This window comes from Microtus ochrogaster, unplaced genomic scaffold (assembly GCF_000317375.1).
Source record: "Microtus ochrogaster isolate Prairie Vole_2 unplaced genomic scaffold, MicOch1.0 UNK20, whole genome shotgun sequence".
Classification (NCBI taxonomy): Eukaryota; Metazoa; Chordata; class Mammalia; order Rodentia; family Cricetidae; genus Microtus; species Microtus ochrogaster.
In genome coordinates, this window is record NW_004949118.1 from 79,631 (window position 1) to 85,619 (window position 5,989).

At 32.0% G+C, this 5,989-nt stretch overlaps 1 pseudogene; it reads right to left on the bottom strand.

Moving 5' to 3' along the window:
- LOC101990672 overlaps positions 1–5,989 on the bottom strand; it is a 52,930-nt pseudogene that overhangs the window by 3,519 nt on the left and 43,422 nt on the right.

The window sequence follows — 5,989 nt, forward strand, 5'->3', positions numbered from 1 at the left end:
TGATTACATTCATAAGGTTTCTCTCCAGTATGTGTTCTTTTATGGCTTTGAAGATGACTATGGTGTGCAAAGGCTTTACCACACTGATTACAATCATAGGGTTTCTCTCCAGTATGTGTTCTTTCATGCAATTGAAGATGATGATGACGTGCAAAGGCCTTACCACACTGATTACATTGATAGGGTTTCTCTACAGTATGTGTTCTTTTATGCGTTTGAAGATCACTGTGACATGAAAAGGCCTTACCACACTGGTTACATTGATAGTGTTTCTCTCCAGTATGTGTTATTTTACGGCTATGATGATTACTGTGGTGTGCAAAGGCCTTAGCATACTGATTACATTCATAGGGTATCTCTCCAGAATGTGTTCTTTTGTGGTATTGAAGAGCAATGGTCTGTGTAAAGGCCTTACCACACTCATTACATTCATAGGGTTTTTCTCCAGTCTGTGTTCTTTTATGCTCTTGAAGATGACTGAGATGTGCAAAGTCCTTACCACACTGATTACTTTCATAATGTTTCTCTCCAGTATATATTCGTTTATGACTTTGATGAGTTTCATAAAGAAGAAAGTCTTTATCATCTTGACCATATTCATAGGGTTTCTCTCCAGTGTGTATTCTTTTATGCATTTCAATATGATTGTGATAGGAAAAGACTTCATCACATTGCTTAATTTCAAAGCATTCTTCTCCGCTATGTGTTTTTTCATTCCTTAGGAGATAAGAGTTATAAGACAAGACTTTACCACAGTGAGAATATACTGAAAACTTCTCTCCAGTTTGATTTCTTTCAATCCTGCAAGGATAATTTACACATGTAAAAGCTTTACCACATTCAATGCAGTTGAACCTCATACCTATATGAATTAATTTCGTATTTTTTTCAAATTGTAAAAAGGAATCAAATGTCAAGGTTTTATACCTTTGTTTAAAATCATATTTTGTTCTCTCATTAGAGGTCATTTTACATCTAGAAAAATATTTGTGATGATAAATACCATTATGTCATGGTTTATCTTTTCATCTATAACTATACTTATATATTTCTAGGATTTTTTTTACATTTTTTAAGAGAACTGCATATACTGAGTGCTTTACCAACTTTACTAATTAATAATTTTACTATAGTGTGAATCATTATACATTTGGTAAGTGAACTAAGACACCCAAAAGTATTTGCATAGACTTAGAACTCGTGTTTGATTGTTCTTGTTGTAATGTGAGATTGTATTTATGTATTACCCATGATGATAGAAAATAAATTAACTTTGTATTTGTGGCTCAAATTAAACATGTACACTCTACATAGGAACTACACTTTATCTTCTTAATTGTTCTTAAGGAGAGGTATGCTAAATCTTTCCATATTCCTATGCTCACACACTTCTGTCAAGAGTGACATATCGTAAATATACATATACATGTGTATATATATATATTAAAAAAAGAATAGTGTATAAAAAATTTCCAAAATGAATCCACAAAGTTCAACTTTCACAGATTTGTGGTATAGATCTTAAGGTTTCTCCAAAACAACTGCCCCTTGACCCTTGATTAATCTGATTTCACTAAACTTAGCACAGTCACAAGAAGTATATGAGTGATACAAGGCTTACCATGGGCTATTGAATTAGTAGAAAGTTTTGCAGCTATACTCATCATTACTGAAATATGTCTACATGTTCTGTCATGAATAGCAAGAAGCAAATGAAGCAGCAGTTCTACAACATAGCTCTCATGGTGCTATGAATCAAATGGTGATATTTGTTTAGGCATTGCTACCTAGACTTTATCATAAATGAAGGCTTTGCAGATGCAATTCACATACATGAAATTGAGGTATATCGATTTATGAGAACTTAATAACCATCAATACATTTAAAGCTGTGGTCATTTACACTGTTGCTTTTATTTTAAAGTTCCAGAACACATTACAAACTATTTAAGGGAAATTGTTATGAACTTGCCCAAGAAAATTACCTTGCATATCTTCTAGAACATTGACAATGCTCTTCGGTGTTAAGGTCTTCCCAAATGTATCCTAAAATACAGTACCAGAATATATGTTATATTGTTTAAGAATGTGCAACAATTAGCTTATTATCTTAAGTGCACCTAAGAACTGTGACTGACTGTGTTATTCACCTCATTCTTCTTTCTCTAAAACAAATTACAGAACAAAATCATAAACCAAAGAAAAGTTGTCTCCATATTTTGAAACATGAAGGAAATTCATTTTCACCTATAGTAGTTAGGTTCCTGTAGGTCTCCAGCATCACATCTTTGTAGAGATTCTTCTGGGAAGGATTCAGTAAATCCCACTCTTCCTTAGTGAAGTTGACGTGTACATCATCATACGTCACTGCCTTCAAAAATATACCATACATGAGTACAATGTAAACATGAAAATAAAATGCACACTTCTTTGAAAGTATAGTTTTATGATTCTGGTGTTCGCCATTTTTGTTCCATGACATAGACACTCATTTTAGAAGGAAATTGAAAAGGAGAATCAATTCTGTTATTTCTGTGTCCTTTGTATAGATTACCACCTTATAAGAGCAGTATCTATTCACAGGGAAGAAAAAGAGAAAAGATCAACAGTACGTTGTATGCATGAGAAAATTAATGACTACAGAAAGGAAAAAAAGATGGACAAACTGGGCATATTGGTATATTTTGCCTTTACCACAATACTCAGAAAACAGAGGTGAGTATATTTGTCTCTGAGACGAATGCCAGTCAAGATTTAACAGAACTGCTTATATATTTTTGGATACCATGTATTTTGTCAGAGGTTGAGGCATGAACATGTCTTTGCCCAAAGGCCAGTTTTGACAACAAGAAAACAAGCTTTGAGTGTCTTCAGTGCTCAACATTCTCTGGAAAATAGGCAATGCTACCAGTAGTAATCATGTCTCACTTCAACAGTACCCTAGGTTATTTAAATTCTATATTTTACAACTCTTTGAAGTGGCTGAAGATTACCTATCTATGCAAAATATATTCTTTATGTGTCTAAAAAACCTGATTATTCTAACTATAAGTATGACAAACATAGATGACTACTGATCTATAATTCTAATACCTATATAACTTAAAGACTAAGACTTCATATTAGAATATTGTACAATAAACAACTGTACAACAAATGAGGACAATGGGCTCAAAATGTAACCAATGAATAAGTATCTTGATCAATAGAAGAAATGTACATTGCAATTTGATAAATATATTTATCAATATATAAAATGTTTTAAGCATTGGTAGAAGCATGAATGCATATAATATTCAATATTTAACATTATATCAATATACAAAAATCTATATCAAAGCAATTGCCTATAAATTATAACTAACAAGCATTCACTCTGTTATACACTATTATTATTAATGTATGTAAACTCACACTAATCTATTATTCCATCCAATTTTCCCTTTTTTTCAAAGAAATCCTTGGGACTGGGCAGATGGCTCAGTGGTTAAGAGCACAGCCTGCTGTTCCAAAGGTCATGAGTTCAATTCCCAGCAACCACATGGTGGCTCACAACCATCTGTAATGAAATCTGGTGCCCTCTTCTGGCCCGCAAGTATATATGCAGGCAGAATACTGTATACACACATACATATATACATACATACATACATACATATATACATACATACATAAAATTTAAGAACAACAACAAAAAAAATCCCTGAGCCCATAAAATTTCTCTTCTAATCCACAACTCTACAAATTATAATCAACCCTTAAATGATGTACCTAACCCTAGGACAAACTTTGTTGGAAGAGGGGATGTAGTCTTTTAGAAGTACTTCCAGCTGTCATGGGGGCAATGATCTTTCTATGGAATCCTGCGAAAGTAAAATGATGGTTAAGTTCCAAGATTTCTGTCTGGTATAATTGCAAATAGTCTCTGAGTATTTTGTAAAGTTTTTTCTGATCTTCCTCTTATAAGGTCTGCCCACAACATTGTAAAAAGTGGACCATTTCAGCTAACCAAGTTGGAACCATCTTGAGCAGCTGGTATGCAAAGCATGTCTGGTAGTAGCACTATCATCATCATGACGTAATATCAACCAGGTTGAGTTGTTTTTGTGGGGCCCCAACTTCTTCCTGAAAACTTCACAAATTACTGCAGGAAAATTCATTGTTCATTGTGGAAAACTGAAACATTATTTATAGTCATATACAGACATATATATTCAATGACATGTACAATAGACTCAAAAGTAGAAATGTAGAAAAGCGAAAAGTTTTCTAAATTCTTTTTTCTTTCTGTCCCATGTTCCTGACATTGAGAGAGAAACTCTGAATTTTTATTTTAATGACATGCTTGGATTTATAGAGGGACAGAGCCACTGTCCATCTCCAAAACCAACTCTATATATTCATAAATATACATTCACTTACAAAAGGCACCCAATAAAATGATAGGATTAAAGTGTAGATTACTGAATCTAAAAAGAATATAAGGACATATATGTGTATGATATAAAAGTGCAGATCATTAAAATTAATTTTAAAAATTACCTACTTATTTATATATTTTACATTGATATAGATATGTATGCTCCCTTTTGACATAAACTTGACATTTTTATTAAAACATACTGTCTATTATTTTTATATTCTCACTCAAACCATTTTATCTAATTTAAATCACTTAAACATGTAATGAAAATTTCTAGTCCTTGAAAGTTATTATTATAAACCAATTAGGATATAAAGTACTGCATGTTGATACTTTGTTATTTATTACAATTGAAATTATACTCAAGTAAAGTATGTTTTCAACATTATATGGAATTTCCTTAGCTGATTCAAATGTAAATACTTTGGAGAAAATGGTTGGTGAAGTAAAGCAAACTTTATTCCTTGGGAATTACATCTGAAAATATACAAAAAGTGATTCTATTAACTATTGAGCATATAAAATACTTTTATAAAAATTTGAGCCCAAAAGTTAAAAATGAGGAGAGGTTATTTGTGGAATCTTAATAATTTTCAAAAATTGTTGCAAGACATTGACCATCTATATCCCATTATTGGAGTAAAAAATTGAAAACAGTAATTAGAACCAAACCATAAAAGGTGACAAGGAGTTAAATAGTCAAAGAGAATTATCATCTAAAGCAGAGAATAAATAGTTTAGTGGAAATAAAATTATAGGAGGCACTTATGGATTGTTTGGATCTGGAGTTTGGTTACATTCAACACTTTTTTTTGATATAGGTTTCTCTGTAGCTTTGGAATGTGTCCTGGAACTACCTCTTCTAGACCAGGCTGGCCTTGAACTCCACCTGCCTCTGCCTCCCAAGTGCTGGGATTAAAGGCTTGAGCCACCACCTCCGAGCCTTCATTCTAGACATTTTATGCTCTATGCATTCCCTATAGGAATTTTACTGCAGAGGAAAGATATTATCTTATAATCGATATTTTAAACATATAAACATACTAAAAAACTAAAAAGTTATGTGGAAGAAAAATTGTGTTGTTTTTAAAAAGAAAACTGAATCTTCATCTATTAACAAGAATTTACCAAGGTTAAATTTTAGCATGTTTTACTAATGTTGAAATTGAATCATTATGGACAGGAAGTGAACATTGGCAAAGAGCTTACAGTAATTTCTTGGGAGAAATTAACAACAAATATCTCTTTAGCCATAATATTAATGATCATATAGGGAAATAACTAATTCTAGGGAAAGGTTTCATCTAGCTTCCTGTATTGAATTTTGGGTTTGAGTCTCTATCTGATATCTAGGCATACATAACAAATACTCATCCTTTAACCTCTTACAGATCTGCTGCATATGACAATTAAAATGTGTAGGCGTAAACAGAGGTAGAAACATGCATGCATACAATAGTCAATATAATTTAACTTTGTATCAATATACAAGAATGAATACCAATATTTGTCTAAAAACAGTAACTCACAATTATAAATATATTATCCCATCATCCCTTTTTTTTT